We start from the raw sequence: 19735 nt of genomic DNA on the forward strand, positions 1-19735 counted from the left end.
ACTGATGTAAACAAGGCACAGAGGAACAGTGAGCCTTAGTGGCAGATTTCTAGGAGAAAATACAACACATGACTTACCAGAGGTTTAAATAGAACACGCCTACATGTTTAAATAAACCCAAACATTTTAGATAAGGTGGACTGGATATCTACTTCAGTTTTTCCACAGAACATCTACCTATGCTAAATAAACTGCTCTGTCTGTCCCTGTAGGATTAATACAGAATCTGAGAACAGATGAAAGATATTTAAATGTGTGAAGCTTTACACTTTACACTCTGGCATCTTTTTCTCACATGCCCGAGTGTCAGAAAAAATGGAAATGTGGGATTGAGGAGTGCAGTATTTTAAGAGTGTCCCGTTCACGTATGAGGGTGAGAAACATCTGACATTTGACATCTTTTATGCAAAATGCAAAAGTTAACAGAATGGCTTTTAATAGGCTGAATTAATGCACACACATCTCCCTACAAGCTCAGGTATTGCGACCTTAAAAGTCCAGTGTATAACATTTAAGGGGAGCTATTGACAGAAAGTTGTATATCACCTAAAAAAAGATTGTTATATTTATGTTACCTTAGAATGGACTTTATATCTACAGAGGAGCAGGTCCTGTTCCACGGAGTCTGCCATGTTTCTATTGCAGCCCAGAATGGACAAACCAAACACTGGCTCTACATTGGACCTTTCACATTTGTCAGGAGTTGTGGCCAGTGTAGTTTCTCCTTTATGCTTGAAATGAGAGGGTGGGTGAGGGGTGTTTAGCCAGCTGCATTCTGCAACTTCTTGCTATTTCAAATGTGTCCACTGGTGGTCACACACATGCAATCATCGCTTATTCTACATAATTTCCTTCTGTCAGCGTTACACTCTGTGGCTCCCAAAGAAGGTGAACAAAGAATAACTACCTCTAACTTTAGCATTTTCTTTGCCCTCAGGTCCTAAAGAGACTGTCTGACAAAAATGTTCTGGCAAGTGTTAAATAAAGAGTAAAACACTGTGTGGGTTTGTCTTTAAACTGTAAATCAGTGATTGCATTTTTTGATTTGCACTATGTTATCTACAACATGTGGGCATTGGCCTGCTCCCCTCTTGCTGTATGATTAATTCCAGCAATGGACATCATAAAGATTTCCTCGTATATCAGAATTCATTTACAACTGACCACCAGTTCTTCCACATCTTCAACATTTCTCCATAGATGAGAAGTGATGTTCTCTATGGAACTATGGAAGAATTGCTGTGCTGTTACTCTGTTGTACACTGACAGGTGGTCTTTAGGGAAGTAATGTATTTATAATTTATTATTTATATATTCATAATATAATTACATTTTATTATAAGTAAAGGTCACATGAAGGTTGCTGGCACAGTACGTTTTGTTTTATTGCAACAAAAACTCCACTGATAGTTGTTTTGTTTTGTTTTTTGTTTTCTATTTTTTTTGTACGTTTGTTAGTAAAGTCTGACAGACTCAGCCTTGTTTTTACCTTTTCATCTTGTTGTTTATCACCACAGTGAATTTTTGTCTGACAGAATTAAACATGTTTCACAACTCTTCTGCAGTGCACCATGCTGCTTTATTCACAGACTGTTTTGGCTATCTTGCTTTCTCAGGATGGTGTCAGTTTCAGTGCATTGATCTATCATGTGATTGATATATATCAATATCATGCATACAACATTTTACACCACATCTGTCAAATACTGTTATTGTCCTTTAAACCTTTCCAAAAATTTACCATAGAGTTTAACAAAAATCCAGAAAGTCTCCCTCTTAGAAGCAATTTGTCTATTGTTTCCTCCCTCTCTTCTCTTTAACAATCATAACTAAGTTCACATTTACTTGTTTTTTTAAAGTAGATCAAATATATAGTGTAATTTAATGGGTACATCAGTTGGTCCTCCTACCAATGTGGAGGGTCAGTAGGTAAAATGAACCATGTTGACAGAAGCGGAGCAATATGGGTGGAGGAGATGAAGAGTGGGCACATCAGTGGTCATGGCAGTGGGATGAAAGAGTCCTTTGACTCTTCCACTAGCGTTGCTGCATCTTTGAATGATCTGAACTGACTTCATACATAGATCCGAGAACAAAGGATGTATTTACTTTACACTCTCGCCCTTTTAGTTTACTAACCACAAATATAAGCAAAACATATTTTCCTCAAGAGAATCCAGCTTTTTGTTGGAGGAGCACATAGAAAACAAACAAGTTATCAACATATGAAATGCAGTCTGTGTTGTGTAGACTAATGAACCACTGGCTGAGAATGAGAAAATAAAGGTCAAACAAGAACTTAGAGATTCAAATGTCATGTAAAATGTCTCCCTCCTTTGAAATATCCCAGTTAGAAAACTGCTTGCTTTGATGCAATGAGATGATTCCTTTTTTTGGCCAGTAGGTGGATTCCTTCTCCCATTTTTCTAAATGCCTGAGTATTCAAGAACCGAGCCAGGTTTCAAAATGATAGTGGATGACTCATTTCAGCTTGGCCTTATACTACTACTGCTACCCACTACCACTACCACTACCACTACCATTACTGAATAAGCCCGAGAGGTTTTAAAGAGTGTGCTCAGGCACACTCAATAATAATAATAAGCCCGAGAGGTTTTAAAGAGTGTGCTCAGGCACACTCAATAATAAGCCCGAGAGGTTTTAAAGAGTGTGCTCTTTCAGGCACACTCAATAAGCGCGGTGGATAACATATAGTGTGCACCTTGCACGCACACTCAATAATAATAATAATAACAATAAGCGCGGTGGATAACATATAGTGTGCGCCTTGCACGCACACTCAATAAGCGCGGTGGATAACATATAGTGTGCGCCTTGCACGCACACTCAATAAGCGAGGTGGATAACATATAGTGTGCGCTTTCAGGCACACTCAATAATAATAAGCGCGGTGGATAACATATAGTGTGCGCCTTGCACGCACACTCAATAATAAGCGCGGTGGATAACATATAGTGTGCGCCTTGCACGCACACTCAATAAGCGCGGTGGATAACATATAGTGTGCGCCTTGCACGCACACTCAATGATATGATAGAACTGATGTAAACAAGGCACAGAGGAACAGTGAGCCTTAGTGGCAGATTTCTAGGAAGAAAATACAACACATGACTTACCAGAGGTTTAAATAGAACACGCCTACATGTTTAAATAAACCCAAACATTTTAGATAAGGTGGACTGGAATATCTACTTCAGTTTTTCCACAGAACATCTACCTATGCTAAATAAACTGCTCTGTCTGTCCCTGTAGGATTAATACAGAATCTGAGAACAGATGAAAGATATTTTAAATAGTGTGAAGCTTTACACTTTACACTCTGGCATCTTTTTCTCACATGCCCGAGTGTCAGAAAAAATGGAAATGTGGGAATCTGAGGAGTGCAGTATTTTAAGAAGTGTCCCAGTTCACAGGTATGAGGGTGAGCAAACATCTGACATTTGACATCTTTTATGCAAAATGCAAAAGTTAACAGAATGGCTTTTAATAGGCTGAATTAATGCACACACATCTCCCTACAAGCTCAGGTATTGCGACCTTAAAAGTCCAGTGTATAACATTTAAGGGGAGCTATTGACAGAAAGTGTATAATCACCTAAAAATAAGAATTGTTATATTTATGTTACCTTAGAATGAGACTTTATATCTACAGAGGGAGCAGGTCCTGTTCCACGGAGTCTGCCATGTTTCTATTGCAGCCCAGAATGGACAAACCAAACACTGGCTCTACATTGGACCTTTCACATTTGTCAGGAGTTGTGGCCAGTGTAGTTTCTCCTTTATGCTTGAAATGAGAGGGTGAGGTGAGGGGTGTTTAGCCAGCTGCATTCTGCAACTTCTTGCTATTTCAAATGTGTCCACTGGTGGTCACACACATGCAATCATCGCTTATTCTACATAATTTTCCTTCTGTCAGCGTTACACTCTGTGGCTCCCAAAGAAGGTGAACAAAGAATAACTACCTCTAACTTTAGCATTTTCTTTGCCCTCAGGTCCTAAAAGAGACTGTCTGACAAAAATGTTCTGGCAAGATGTTAAATAAAGAGTAAAACACTGTGTGGGTTTGTCTTTAAACTGTAAATCAGTGATTGCATTTTTTGATTTGCACTATGTTATCTACAACATGTGGGCATTGGCCTGCTCCCCTCTTGCTGTATGATTAATTCCAGCAATGGACATCATAAAGATTTCCTCGTATATCAGAATTCATTTACAACTGACCACCAGTTCTTCCACATCTTCAACATTTCTCCATAGATGAGAAGTGATGATTCTCTATGGAACTATGGAAGAATTGCTGTGCTGTCTAACTCTGTTGTACACTGACAGGTGGTCTTTAGGGAAGTAATGTATTTATAATTTATTATATTATATATTCATAATATAATTACATTTTATTATAAGGTAAAGGTCACATGAAGGTTGCTGCACAGTACGTTTTGTTTTATTGCAAACAATAACTCCACTGATAGTTGTTTTGTTTTGTTTTTTGTTTTCTATTTTTTTTGTACGTTTGTAGTAAAGTCTGACAGACTCAGCCTTGTTTTTACCTTTTCATCTTGTTGTTTATCACCACAGTGAATTTTTGTCTGACAGAATTAAAACATGTTTCACAACTCTTCTGCAGTGCACCATGCTGCTTTATTCACAGACTGTTTTGGCTATCTTGCTTTCATCAGGATGGTGTCAGTTTCAGTGCATTGATCTATCATGTGATTGATATATATCAGATATCATGCATACAACATTTTACACACATCTGTCAAATACTGTTATTGTCCTTTAAAAAACCTTTCCAAAAATTTACCATAGAGTTTAACAAAAATCCAGAAAGTCTCCCTCTTAAGAAGCAATTTGTCTATTGTTCCTCCCTCTCTTCTCTTTAACAATCATAACTAAGTTCACATTTACTTGTTTTTTTAAAGTAGATCAAATATATAGTGTAATTTAATGGGTACATCAGTTGGTCCTCCTACCAATGTGGAGGGTCAGTAGGGTAAAATGAACCATGTTGACAGAAGCGGAGCAATATGGGTGGAGGAGATGAAGGAGTGGGCACATCAGTGGTCATGGCAGTGGGATGAAAGAGTCCTTTGACTCTTCCACTAGCTTGCTGCATCTTTGAATTGATCTGAACTGACTTCATACATAGATCCGAGAACAAAGGATGTATTTACTTTACACTCTCGCCTTTTAGTTTACTAACCACAAATATAAGCAAAGACATATTTTCCTCAAGAGAATCCAGCTTTTTGTTGGAGGAGCACATAGAAAACAAACAAGTTATCAACATATGAAATGCAGTCTGTGTTGTGTAGACTTAATGAACCACTGGCTGAGAATGAGAAAATAAAGGTCAAACAAGAACTTAGAGATTCAAATGTCATGTAAAATGTCTCCCTCCTTTGAAATATCCCAGTTAGAAAACTGCTTGCTTTGATGCAATGAGATGATTCCTTTTTTTGGCCAGTAGGTGGATTCCTTCTCCCATTTTTCTAAATGCCTGAGTATTCAAGAACAGAGCCAGGTTTCAAAATGATAGTGGATGACTCATTTCAGCTTGGCTTTATACTACTACTGCTACCACTACCACTACCACTACCACTACCATTACTACTACTACTACTAATAATAATAATAATATTAATTTTATTTGTATGCCAGTCTTCATGCAAAGATACAGCCCAAAGAGCTTAACAACACAAGATCAGATGAAAATAAATCAATAAAAAAAATAAAAAGTAGTAATAGTAATAGGTGCAAGGAAACCAATAAAAACTGTATGATGATGTATGAAAACAAAAAAGATATTACTAATGACACCAGCAGTTAAACCAAATGAAATTAAAAAATAGACTCTTGACTCACTGCATTGGCATGCCTCATCTGTCATTGCATATTTTTTAACTGTCAGTTGTTGCGTTTGAATTGTGAGTACTCTATAAAGGCCATGTGAATCCCTGTTCTCATGATGGGCCTTGACAAATGTTTTTGTCTCAAATGGGGATTTTTGGGGGCAATATGAGACGTCGCTGTATCCTGGAGAGACTGATGCTGGCATTGTGCTCACCCACAGTCAGCCTAAGGTTCTCTACGGACCTGCAGCATTTTGGACCTATCATCTAAGGTTTTTCTTTTTTTTTTTATCTCACGTATATTGAGCCTATTGTACTGAGTTTTGCTTGGTGTAACTGAATCTGCAAGGTGAGATATCTCCCCCTTGAACCTATTCATCTGAGGGTTTTGTGAATTTTTTCGACTGACTTGCTGAGGTCTGATATCAACAGGGCTTTGAGTGGTCGGAAGACTAGAAAGGAGATAAATAAGTACAGTCCATTTACCATTGCCTTGTGATTGTTTATTTTCATTTTACAAGGGACATAATGGATGTGCCATTCTCTAAACACTTCCTTCAATAGAGACTAGAGACTTTCTCCTCACTTTGACTGCTAAAATTGAGTGGAAACAGGTAGAGATTGCAGAGCCAATTCAAAGTCTTTAGAGCAAAGATGTGCAGAAGTGGTGTGCTTGCCAAGTGTCCTACCATATAATGTCGCTCAGGGCATCCACTTAGTTGCTTATGGATGAATGTTTGGGAGAATATTGTTTCAAGGAAGATGTTGTCCTTGAAGTAATGGGCATATGTTTGTTAGCAGCCATTTTTGTCGCTATTCAAGGATTAGAAATCCCCAGAAGATTAGTTGGCAGGGAGATCTCTGATCATCTGGAATCACAAGTATTATCTCTCATCTACTGCAATTGAGTTTAATTTATGTAGAAAATAGAGATGCTGCTGGGCCTTTTTCACAACATCTGTATTTTCACTAAATCTCTGTCTGTCATCAGACACAGTTCCTAAGTATTTGTAGGTCTAGATGATTTCTACACTGCTGCCATGAAGAACTGTTGGTGAAGTGATCAAGTCATAAGCCCACGTATTCTTAAATTATTGGTCCATGTAAGTGATATGACTGACTAAAAAGAGACATAATAAGAAGTACCAACTGTATACCAAACAAAAGTTAAAGAAAAAAACACTATAGCTCTATTGTTTGTTGCAGGACTGGTACACAAATCTTAAGTCAATCTGAGTTCATGTGGGCAGGTACTCTTATTTCCTTTGTGGTGAGAACAAGGAGTTCCCAGAGACTCACAAGCGGGGTTATTGTAGCCCACCTTTGATGGATCTCTACAGGCAGGTGTTCACAATCACAGTTTAAACAAGAATTCTGTTTGAAGTGGCACAAGTTAAACCAAGGGAATAAATGAGGGTTTGATCTCTCTTTGCCTCTACATGAAAATGGCTGCACCTGAGAGACCCGTTGCTTGACCTCAACCAATGGCAACACCTGTGTTTGACAAAATCTGCCCCCAGGATTCTTTTATGTTTTATGATATTTTCTGTGTCTGTTATCTTCCTATGAAAATGTTTTGGTGCTGCTTATGACACTTATTTCTATTTTAAAATATAAATTGAGATTTTTGTTTTCACTTCCTTTTGTATTCTGTGAAATGACACAAATGATTTACAGCCCTCAGACATTGTAATTTATTGCAGTGAGTGGTAGAGATCAGGGTTTATGTGATTAGATGGGTCTTGTCTCTTTGAAAGGTAACATCAAATAAGTGTTGAGTGACCACATGTTGCTGTTTGACTGTGGAAAACCCGGATTGAGATCCATATTGCTTCAGGCAATGTAATTCTGATGAAAGACAACCAAACCTTTACTAGTGACTCGAAATGTTGGAGCAGTGGGGGTGAGTCATTGTAGGAAGGACGAGCTACTTCATGTTCCTGCATGTGGTTGGATCTGGTCTTTCATTGAGAGAAACCTTTCCTCAGGGCACACATTTTCTGTTTGGTCAATGTTAATCATTTTATGGAGCACTGTAATTTTACTTGTCATCAATAACTTTTTACTTTGATGGGTTTTTATTGCAGAGGAACAACAACACTACATTGCTGTTGTGGCAAAGAAAAGATTTAAAGTGCAAGTTAAAAACAAAATGGCTAAAATAACATGAACATTTCAAATAAAATTTTAATTAAGTTGTTGAATAAGTATGTTTATTTAGTGTATAGTTGCAGATTTAAAAAAAACAGTATGCAGGGTTTAGTATTTGTGTTGTTGCTGACTGCAATCCCTCACCCTCTTCTTTCTGGTATGAGGGAAAGACTGCAGTGGTAAAACATGCGCAAGCTAATGTTTAGTTTGTCCGTTCTGGACTACTGTAGAAATATGGCAGCAAGGCTGCACCGTCTGTAGATGTAAAAGGTTCATTCGAAGGTAACACACACATAATGACTCTGTTCTTCAGGTGATTTATACATGAATGAAAAATAAGTTATGCATATTGTATTTAATTTCTGCCATATCACATAAATAGAGCATTCAAAATTAACGCTAACAATGATAATTCTAAGGTACAATATTTACCATGTTCACCATCTTAGTGTTGCATGTTAGCATGCTCTTTTTTGTTAATCTGCTTAACACAAAGAAAAATACTATGGCATGCCAACGAGTAGTTGGTGTGATATTTCAGTTTGAACCAAAGTCAAAGGCAAGCATGTATTATTATAGATATGTCTTGAATGTGTAATATAGAAGAACTAATAGAACAAAGACAGCCAGCCTGTTTCTCCACTGTACACTGCAGCGTAGTCAGTGTATTCACACTCAAAAGAGCCAAAATCTGAAACTTCACTTATTCTAACTTAAGTCTCCCCTAGAGGCCTATATTTATCCCAGGATCACTATAACTTGTCTGGAAAAAGGGGGGTGAGAGGAAAGGGATGGGTGCCAGCAGTATGTTGGTGATGCAGACAAGCTTAACACCAAACTTTCCAGAAGCACAAATGTTTTGAGTCAGTCAAGGAGCCAAAACCATCCAGTCCCAACAGGCCTATCAACGTCTGGGATCTGGCCTTACAGAGCCTTTTGTAGGAAGGGGAACACAATGACCCAGATAAACCTGCTGTGTAGATTACACTCAAGCTGTCAGGACACTGGGCTGTTTCCATCACAGTTCTTTTAAAATGCGACAGACTGTGTCACTTAACAGTGAGCAGTACTCAGTGCTCAACAAACCAACCTGAGGAATTTATGGTTTCTGCTGATTAGATGTCTACAGGTTGTGACAAAAAAGCTCCTGAATTACCAGCAAAGACCTCCACTGAGAAAAGAGCCTGCATGTTGTTGTGGAACTGCTCTTGGAGAAAGAGATGAACATGATTAAAACGACAAATACTTCAGCAGCATCCATATCACTGGCTAAGAATGTGTCAGAGTCTATCTGACAATCTAGCTATCTAGGAGGATTTCTCATAATTCCACATTTATTTCAAATTAATTTGCATTGAATGAAATATATAGTATCTGTATGATTCCTGATAGGATAAATGTGTTGGTTTGGTCATGGATTAAGGTAAAGAGTACACTCATTAGATTCAGTGTTTTCAAGTCATGTACTAACAGGGCAGACACCCCCATCCTTTCACCTCCATATAAGGCTGCTATACAAACTTTATTGCATAACACAGCTCACCCCAGAATTTCCCAATATCTCCACCAACACATTTTGTTCTGTTCGCACATTTGGTTCTGTGTACTTTTGTCTTTGTGAGGCTCAATAAACGACTGCTGCAAGTTAAACATAGTTCTTCTTTGGACTTAGTGTCTAGAGAGCTGATGACATCGAGTGCTGAGCGGTGCCAGTCAGCCAGCTGAAAATTACAGGGCATCAGCAACAACACTTGCTAACTTGGATACACTGAAAGACAGACAAACAAACAATGTTAACTTCGTCCACTGACACTTGATTTTTGTCTGTTTCTTTCGCAAAATTCACAGCAGTCAAGCCGAGCAGCCATGATTATTGTTATTAATTTCAAATAAAAAATTGGTTCCATGCTGTAAGTTAGCAAAAGATGTTGGAAGCTATTTTTAGCTGTAATGACGGCTATAAATACCAGTCTGAGTATTTCATAACATGGAAAAACAGAGAAATGTGAGTTTCCTTTGTGAGCGGCAGCTCTGAGCTACAACATGGCTTAGGTATTTTTCACATTCAGACATCTGGATTTAGTTTTGGGTCTGTGTTCTCAGATGTTTTTACTCACTTGTAGCCATGTATTATTGTATTATTATGTTTTTAGTTTCACTTCATCTTGCTTGATTTTGTGAAATCTGCTGTTCTGACCAGGTCTCCCAACAAAGAGGTTTACTAAAGTTCCTAATATTGTTTGTAAATGAATTTTTGATTCAGATTCTTCAGGTTCATATTATGATAAATAATTCCCTGATGTTTAATAACTTGATTTGGTTAACAATAACTGTAATATTTTGTGTTTAAAATAAGCCCTGCATGTAGCATGGAGTCTGGACTGTGTGTGATTTTTATGTTTTTTAAGTATTGTTGATCTTAATATATATCCATGCTTTAATAAAAAGAGATACGTGGGATGTGTCAGTTCCTCCTAACATCCTATTTTTAGAATTTATGTTAGTAGACCAGAGGATGAACTGCTTTTTCAACCTCAGGCAGATGATTCAGTTTAATCCAGTGTTGACATAACATGCTATCAGCTGTGCTCAGCAGTATAAATTATACACACTGACGACCAATCTAAAGAAACTTTCTGCCCCTGTGACTTCTTTTTAACACTTTCTCTTCAAATATTTAATGAGGCTTCTCACATTGCCCTTTATTTGTATGCATGTGGTGGTGACCTAAGTGCAAGTCATCTTGGCTGAGCGACACAGTTCATCAATAGAGTTTCAAATGAGCAGGAAGGGAGGCCCAATAAGCATGGCTGCTTCTTCCATCTGCTTTACCTGTGTCACTTACAGACCCTCTGTGTCTTTCATCACAAGCACAAAGTACCCATAGATACCTCAGCCTGAACTTGAAGACATAATGGGATCACACACAAAAGGCAAGGCATAGCAGGCTTTTAAAGTAGTATGAGAAACCCACAGGCATACTAAAACTGGTTTGGAAAATTGTTTGTGTGCGTATGTGTGTGTGTGTGTGTGAGTGTGTGTGTGTGTGTGTGTGTGTGTGTGTGTGTGTGTGTGTGTGTGTGTGTGTGTGTGTGTGTGTGTGTGCGTGTAAAGAAATTCCTCAGCATAAAACATCCCACTTCACCATCTGATATGTTTAGCAGAGTTGCCCCATCTCAAAGACCCAAGAACACAGAGTAGTTTCATGATCTGGGCTGAGCTAAAAGAGAAGGCATGCAGACCTGATCACAGGGTCACCACACTTAAAAGCTGATGTGGACAGCAGCACAGAGAAAGACTCAGTGAACCCGCCTATGAATGTATGTTTGTGTTTTCTTGTCCTTGTCTAGCATGGATTAATCTTGTGAGTCAGGCAGGACATCAAGGAGTGACTCAGGTTCTGAGGTATGAGCTTTTGGTTTTATGTGTTCTCAAAAAGCGAGACATCAGCTGGTGGGACAGTCCACGAGCCTCCCTGGAAGCCGCTAACACATTCATGTTTTCTTGCATGGTTACAGAGGTATCCTCACTGCCAGATAAACAAAAGCAGGTCCATTAACAGGGACAGCTGCAAGGAGAAAGCTGCAGTAGTGTTTGGAAAAATTGTTCATTATTGCTGCTGATGAAAGGGATTAAGAAAAATCAACGCAGAAACACAGAAAAACATGCACCTGTCATGGCACCCATTGTGCAGGTTTCCAACTTTTTGTGCAGTTCAGTTAAATTTTGGTGCGAAACAAGAAACTATTATCATGTTACCAGTTAAGCAAATTCTTAAGTATTGTCTGTGTGTCAGAATCTATTAAAACACATGGGCAGTCATAGAGCATTCAGCTGCTATATGCTAATACTCAGCAGCGCACACCAAATGTGTGTTAAACCACGGCTGAAAATAGTCCCCAATAAATGTACTATTTCCCCCTGTAGAAATAACATTTGATATAAACCTACTGTAGGCAGCTGAAAATGATGTAGTACTTTCTAAAAATGGACACTAGACCTTTATGCAAGATGTTGGCCTACAGTACAAATCATTGCGCCTGGTCAACTACAACCTACAACCACAGTTGAGCTTGGTCTTTGATGGCTAATAAAAACAAATGTAGTATAACATTATCCTTTTTTACCATCACCTTCAAGATAATTTTTACTCAACTTACTTCCACAAGTATTTTGGACATAACCATTAGAGGAAGTGTATGTTAAGAAACAGTTTAAAACACAGAATCTAAACGCATGACGTGGGAGGTAACAAGTCGCCGTTTTTATGACTTGTGACTTGACTTGACAAAAAATGAAATACTTGACTCGGACTTGGAAGTTTAAGACTCAGGACTTGACTTGAGACAAGATGACTTGAATGACTTGAGTGTTATTCACATCATGTTTTCAGTGTGAATATGAAATGTGAATATAAAATGTACTTATTATTATTATTTTTTTAATTTAATTTTAAATAATGTTGATGATTACAGTGCGATCATATTAAGATCAGATTCTGCAGCTAAAATTACGACAATACGCCAAAGGTGACTTGACTTGACCTATTACAGGACTTGACTTGACTTGACTTGACTTGCCCAAGAAAAAAAATACTTGGAACTTGAGGGTTAAGACTTGGGACTTACTTGAGACTTGCACATAACTTTGTCCCATGTCTGGCGTTTAGCCTGCCAGACTTTGTTTACTTGCTCAGTTTTGGTCATTTTCCTGGTTTATGTGCTTCTAAATGTGCTTCTACATGTGTAAATATGCTACGTAGTTGGAGGAGGTCACGTGACCTGAGAAAGATGGCAGCTTAGAAGAGAGGCTCTGATCAACCGTGTACAAAAATCTTTTTATTACCCGGACAGTGGCTTGGAATTCAGATTTTTCACTCAGTGTCAAGTATGTCGACATCTCATGCGACTAAGGAATGTGACATTTTTACCAGAGCTCGAAAATTGACTGCTCAAAACAAGAAAGGTGCCTCACCTGAGCAAGCATGCACTAGTAGCATGGCCGACATCAGGGCCGGTCTTAGCTATGGGCAATGTGGGCGGCCACCCAGGGCGCAGTCTCCGTGGGGGGCGCACGAGCCCCCGAAAACGAAAAAAAACCTCGGTAATTGTCGATACCGCGCATTAAGTTAGCGGAGTGGGCGCCCCGGGAGCGTGGTGTAGACAAGGCAGAGGGGGGCGGCGGACAGAATGATGGGGGCGCACGGCGCATCCAGGGGCGCACGGACGGCCGCGAGGGCGCACGAGAAAATGTTCGCCTCGGGGGGGGGGGGGTGTTCGCCCAGGGCGCAAATGTGGCCAGGACCGGCGCTGGCCGACATAGCAGATGTGCTAAGAGAGCTAAAGTCGCTCCGATCCGAGTTCGGACTGAAACTAGATGGCATTAATAACCGCCTCGGAGAGGTAACCTGTGCTATAACTGCATTAGAAGGCAAAGTGGCTGAGGTTAAACAGGACGTGTCAGAAGACACTAAACGTATCAGAGAAGCGGAGAACTGGGTGATGGCAGTAGAGGAGGAACTTGAGGATGTACGCGCGGCTTCAACTGTAAAACGGCTGACACATTTGGAGATGAAGGCCGACGACCTGGAGAACCGAAGCCAGAGGAAGAACCTGCGTATGTTTGGTCTCAAAGAAGGCGCCGAAGGTACGCAACCTTTGCTGGATTTTATCCGACAAATGCTGCCGGGGTGGCTGGGGCTGAGCGCTGTTGAAATCGTAGTCCAGGTCCAATTGGTTGATGTGAGAGAGAGTCAAACAGAGTCGTTGAATATCCTTGATCAAGCAAGCATTTATTCAGTATAGCAGAGATCTCTGGAGATCACACTACAGAGCATACGTCTGTTAAAGCCAAACGCCACGTGAGATCTGACTAACAGTTGTAACTACATAGTTGTATAGCTTTTGTCTCTAATCACTCCCCTGACTGTCACCTGATTCGTCTCAGCTCATCCACTTCCGCCCTGCTTACATCTTACTGGCATGACTTGGTTAAAGTTGTCTATTCCCTACAAGGACATAGGAGAATGGCTCAGAGAGGAGATGGAGGATACTGAGATAAAAAAGTGACAGCTTCACCTTAATTAAAATCATACATTATTCCAGCAAAGCATTAGTACATTCTGCATTGTACTGCATGTGCCCTCCATCCAGATCCCGGTGTTGGAGCGGGTACATCGCACCTTGGCACCGGCAAAGCCTAACCAACACAGAGCCGTTCTTATACGCTACACGATGGAGCTATAATCACTTTGGTGCAGGACTTTTCAGCAGAAACGATGTGGAAGCGTCGGGAATTCAACACGGCCAGAAAGCTGTTTGGTGAGATGGGGAAATTTCGGGGATTCCAGCTAAATCCCTGCAAGATGAGAGTGGTCCATGACGGGAAGGTGATCCTCTTCTTTTTACCGCGTGAAGCAGAGGAGTTTCACCGTGAAATTCACCCTAAAGATAACTCTTCTCATCACAGTCAGCCTCTGATGACAGGTAACCGCTGTAAGAGGTACAGCAACAGTGAGGTGGACTGACGGGACTGGCAATACTAATGTTATAAATTTTTCGGTTGAATTAAAAAAAAAAAAAAAAGTTGATTGCATATGGTTTACAATGAACAATCCGAACGAAGTGTGGACTGGGCATGGGCCATTTGAGCTCCCTACCCCCGTTTTTTTTTTTTTTTTTTCTTAAAATTGAAAGCCATCTTCTGGCAGGGTTTTTTTTGTTTTGTTTTGTTTTGTTTTGTTTTTTCTCTTACACGTCATCAAGGCTCCTATCAGCAGTGTCTTTGTTTACTTATATGCAGTAGTCGAGTTGTAAAATGAAACCAGGGGGGATGGTGAAATTTTTCATTTATGTGACATATTTTCCAGCGGGGGGTCTTGTATTTCTTAGATGCAGTTTCCTGCATTCTAGTCAATTTTAGGGTGCCTAAATCCCATCTGATTCATAGCTTGCATTCTCAGTTGCATGGCCTGCACAAGACAATACTATTTATCATAAAGAAACAATAACCACTTAACTATGGACATCTAGAGATTATTATGTAAACAACAATGGCAAAATTGAGAAGACAAATTACTTCATACTCATGGTACTTATAGTAATTATTATCTATTAAAACCTCAGCAAACATTGTAAATGCATATCTGAATCTTCTCATGTGAAGTAAAGTCCATTTTTATTTCAAATGCAAGAACAAATTTAAAAACAGCATCTTCCAAATGTATTAATATAAAACATAAATGTAAACCAAGACTTTTTTTTTACTTGAGGAGGCCAGACAGAAGAAAAAAAAGATAACTGTAGAAAGATGGACTAGTCAAAGGTAAGGGTCTATGTAGACAAAGACAATGCAGACAAATATATACAGAGGTAGGTAGATAACCAATAAGATAAAATAAACAACAGTGATTTATAAAGCAGACAACTGTTGCTGCTGCTGACTGTCAGCTGTAGAAAACAGCAGTGGTCAAGTCAAGTCAGTTTTATTTCTATAGCACATTTACAGACAGAAAAATACAGATTAGCCTTGATTCCCAAATCAGTCGTCACGTTTAAAATGTTCACTCTCTCAAGCACAGCTCTGTGTGCTGCGCTCGGATTGTAGCTGTTCACATTGGCAGTTTTTTTCCTCAGATGCGGGCTGATGTTTCGCATTATATTCCGATGATGCAGTGTGTTTAAGAGAGCGGCTTTTTATCTTTTACAAAAATGCACTGATCAAGTGTTTTCTGAAAATAAAAAAAACTGCAAATGTGAACAGGGCCTAGTACTCAATTTAATTCAACAAACTCTCCTTACTGCAGTAGCATTAGTCAAGGATTCCTCTGTTCAATAACGCAAATGTTTGCGTCGTTTAGATACTTCACTATCTAGCATCAGCCGGTTTCATTTCAGCCTACCTGCCTTGAATGTCACTTTTTGCTGCCTGGAGAATCAGACTTCCAGGCTGATTAAATCAAAACTAACATGAACCTGAGTACGCTATCTTGCTAGATAGAAAGTGTAAGCTAGACTCCAAACTAGCATTCATTATTATTAGCTGTGTTGTTATTGCTATGTCGGTCCACAAATTAAATTAGCCTACATGTTGGTAACTGGTTGTATGATAGGCTCATAAAAAGCCTGACTGATGACTCTTGACTTACCTTCTGAATTGTTGTTCCTTGCAATCTTAAAACCGAAGTTCCTTAGGTCCAGCCATGGGCAGACTGGGACAAAAAATCGGCCCTGGCATTTTGGACCAGAGCAGCCTCCCGACTGAACAGAATGGAACGTCTCCGCCTCGACCGCGCGTGCTGTCCCTCGCTCACGGTAACCTACTGTCACATAGGTAATAGGCTGATTATCATAAAGCCCCCCTAAATGTCGAATGGTAATTCTATTTCCAGTGTTAAATAGAAGTAATTTCCGCATGCACTGATAAAATGCCACAAGGGATGGAAGAAGGGATGACCATTTTAAAAGAGGGATGATTTTGACCATTTTTTCCCCCAGGGGGGAATTTTTCAGAATCTCTTCCTCACTCTGTCCACCTTGCAAGGTATGTACATTATCGGTGGTGATTTTAATTGCGCTTTAGTCCCCGCAAAAGACTGTTCTACTAACCTTGATTCTACTCATATACAAACAAGGAAAATACTATTGCAGTCCTGTAAAGATTTGAATTTGGTTGAAGTGTGGAGGGAATTACACCCAGATAAAGTTGAATACTCCCGTTATTCGAGTACACATGGTACCCACTCGCAAATTGACTATTTTTTATCTCATTTGGACTTTTTTCAAAAATCAAAGAATGCTGGTATGATAGCATTGTCATTAGTGATCATGCGGCTGTATTATTAAATTTACATATAGATACATTTATCCATAACCCTAAGAGATGGAGATTTCCTGTTGAGTTACTGCAGAACGCAAAGTTTATAAAAATTTGCTGAAGAACACATTAGCAATTATTTTGAAATCAATTGTGACCAGACTGATGCTTGTGTAAGATGGGAGGCATTCAAAGCAGGAGGGAAATTATTAGCTTTACGAAATCTAAAGCGAAACAACAACGTATGGAAATGGAGACAATTGAAAACCAAATTAGAATGTTGGAACAGGAATTGTATGATAATTACATTCCACAAAGAGCAAGGAATTTACAAATTGTGACAGCCAAATATAACAAATTATCTATAGAAAAAGTCACAAAAAATTTATGATCAAGGAGAAAAATGTGGTAAACTGCTAGCTTGGCGACTTAAGAAAAGAAGTTAGACAGAGCAATCGACAGCATTAAAACACCTGCAAGCGATATGATTTCAGAACTAGTGGAGATCAATAACGTTTTTAGGGATTTCTGTGAGACCTTGTATACATCAGAGCGTTTAGATGATTTACACAGTCAAAATTCTTATCTAAATCAATTGAGGTTTCAGACTTTGTCAGAAAATGAGTGAAAAGAATTGGATTGCAGTCTAACAACGAAGGAATTAGCAGAAGCCATTCAAAGTATGCAGAGCGGAAAAGCACCAGGGCCAGACGGCTTTCCAATTGAATTTTACAAGAGATTTGGGGAGAAACTTTTGGTCCCATTATTGGACATGTATAAGGAATCCTATATAAAGGGGATACTCCATCCATCCTTGAGACTTGCGATAATAACTTTAATCCTGAAACAAACCCCCAAACGAATGCTCCTCTTTCAGGCCTATTAGTCTGATGGGGTGTGACATTAAAATACTCTGCAAGGCCTTGGCCAGAAGACTGGAGTCGTATCTTCCCCATCTTGTTGACAAGGGTCAAAATGGCTTTGTCAAAAATAGACATGGATTTCATAATATTCTGCGTGTTCTGAACATATTGTATGAAAAACACAACTCTAGACAGACAGTTGTGTTATCCTTAGACGCGCGTCAAGCTTTTGACAGGATCGAGTGGGGTTTCCTTTTTAACGTGCTCCCGCAGTTTGGAATTGGTGCAAATTTTTCAAGATGGATAAAGCTCTTGTATACAAACCCAACTGCTGAAATATTGACCAATAATAATGTCTCTAAACCATTTACTCTCCACCCATCAATGAGACAAGGGTGTCCGTTATCACCTTTGCTATTTGTGTTGGCTATTGAGCCCTTGGCCATGGCCACAAGACCTCATAAAGACATCACGGGTATAACTATTGGAGGATATGAGCATTGCATAGCTTTATACATGGATGACATAATTATTTTTTTAACAAACTTAAAAGATAGTATTCCCCAATTAGTGAATTTAATAGAGGCATTTGGAAACATATCAGGGCATGAAATAAATAATTCCAAATCTGCACTAATGTTTTTGGATGAAAATGAAAAACTGCAGCCTATTATAGATACACCATTCACAGGCACTAAAGAAGGCTTTACATATTTGGGGGTTAAAATCAGTCCTTATGTGAAACAAATAGCTTCTTTAAATTATGACCCTCTGGTGGACGGGGTGAGGGAGATGCTAAATCAATGGACCAGGATGCCTATATCTATGATTGGTTGCATAAACATAATTAAAATGTTGGTCTTACCAAAGTTTCTATATCTATTTCAATCACTTCCGTTTCTTTTTTCATAACATTAATAATATACTGAATCAATTCATCTGGAATGACAAAAAGGCCAGGCTACAACTAAAACTATTATACACTGCTCAAAAAAACTGCTGGATATCTTTCCTGATATGGACTAGGTAATGTGTTAAGAACAAAAGGATGCCACATCATTAATGGAAATGAAAACTATCAACCTACAGAGGGCTGGATTTAAAGACATCCCCAAAATCAAAGCAAAAAAATGAGTGGCAGGCTAGTCCATTTTGCCAGAATGTCTTTGTAGCAACTCATAATGATAATCAGTAGTTTGTATGGCCTCCACGTGCTTGTATGCATGCCTGACAACGTCGGGGCATGCTCCCAATAAGACAACAGATGGTGTCCTGGGGGATCTCCTCCCAGATCTGGACCAGGGCATCACTGATCTCCTCCTCACATGTGCTCAGGTTGAACTTGCTCTCATCTGTGAAATCAGAGGGTGCCACTGGCAGACCTGCCAATTCTGGTGTTCTGTGGCAAATGCCAGTCGAGCTCCATGGTGCCGGTCAGTGAGCACAGGGTCCAGTACAGGACGTTGGGCCCTCAGGCCACCCTCATGAAGTCTGTTTCTCATCGTTCGGTCAGAGACATTCACACCAGTGGCCTCCTGGAGGTCATTTTGTAGGACTCTGGCAGTACTCATCCTGTTCCTCCTTGCACAAAGGAGCAGATACTGGTCCTGCTGATGGGTTAAGGACCATACATATACCCTAATGAACCTGATATTTGTGTGAAATGTAGAGAAGAAAAGGGTACACTAATTCATTGTTTATGGCAGTGGTTCTTAACCTGGGTTCGATCGAACCCCAGGGGTTCGGTGAGTCGGTCTCAGGGGTTTGGTGGAGCCTCCGCCCTGGTATTTTTTATACCATTTGTTACAACATATCTTTGTGAGCAATCGTTTTTTGAGGATGCTGGACATAAAAACTAAGAAAAGGAACAGACTTTGCTGTGAAAATGACATGAGACTGGCACTTGCCAAGGTGAAGCCACGCATATCTGAACTGGTCTCTCAAAGGCAACAGCAGAAGTCACACTGAGGTAAGTTGTTGTGAGTTCATGCACTGTGTTGGTTTTGTTATTTGAACAAGGTGATGTTAATG

Source organism: Larimichthys crocea, unplaced genomic scaffold, assembly GCF_000972845.2.
Source record: "Larimichthys crocea isolate SSNF unplaced genomic scaffold, L_crocea_2.0 scaffold448, whole genome shotgun sequence".
NCBI classification, from domain to species: Eukaryota; Metazoa; Chordata; class Actinopteri; family Sciaenidae; genus Larimichthys; species Larimichthys crocea.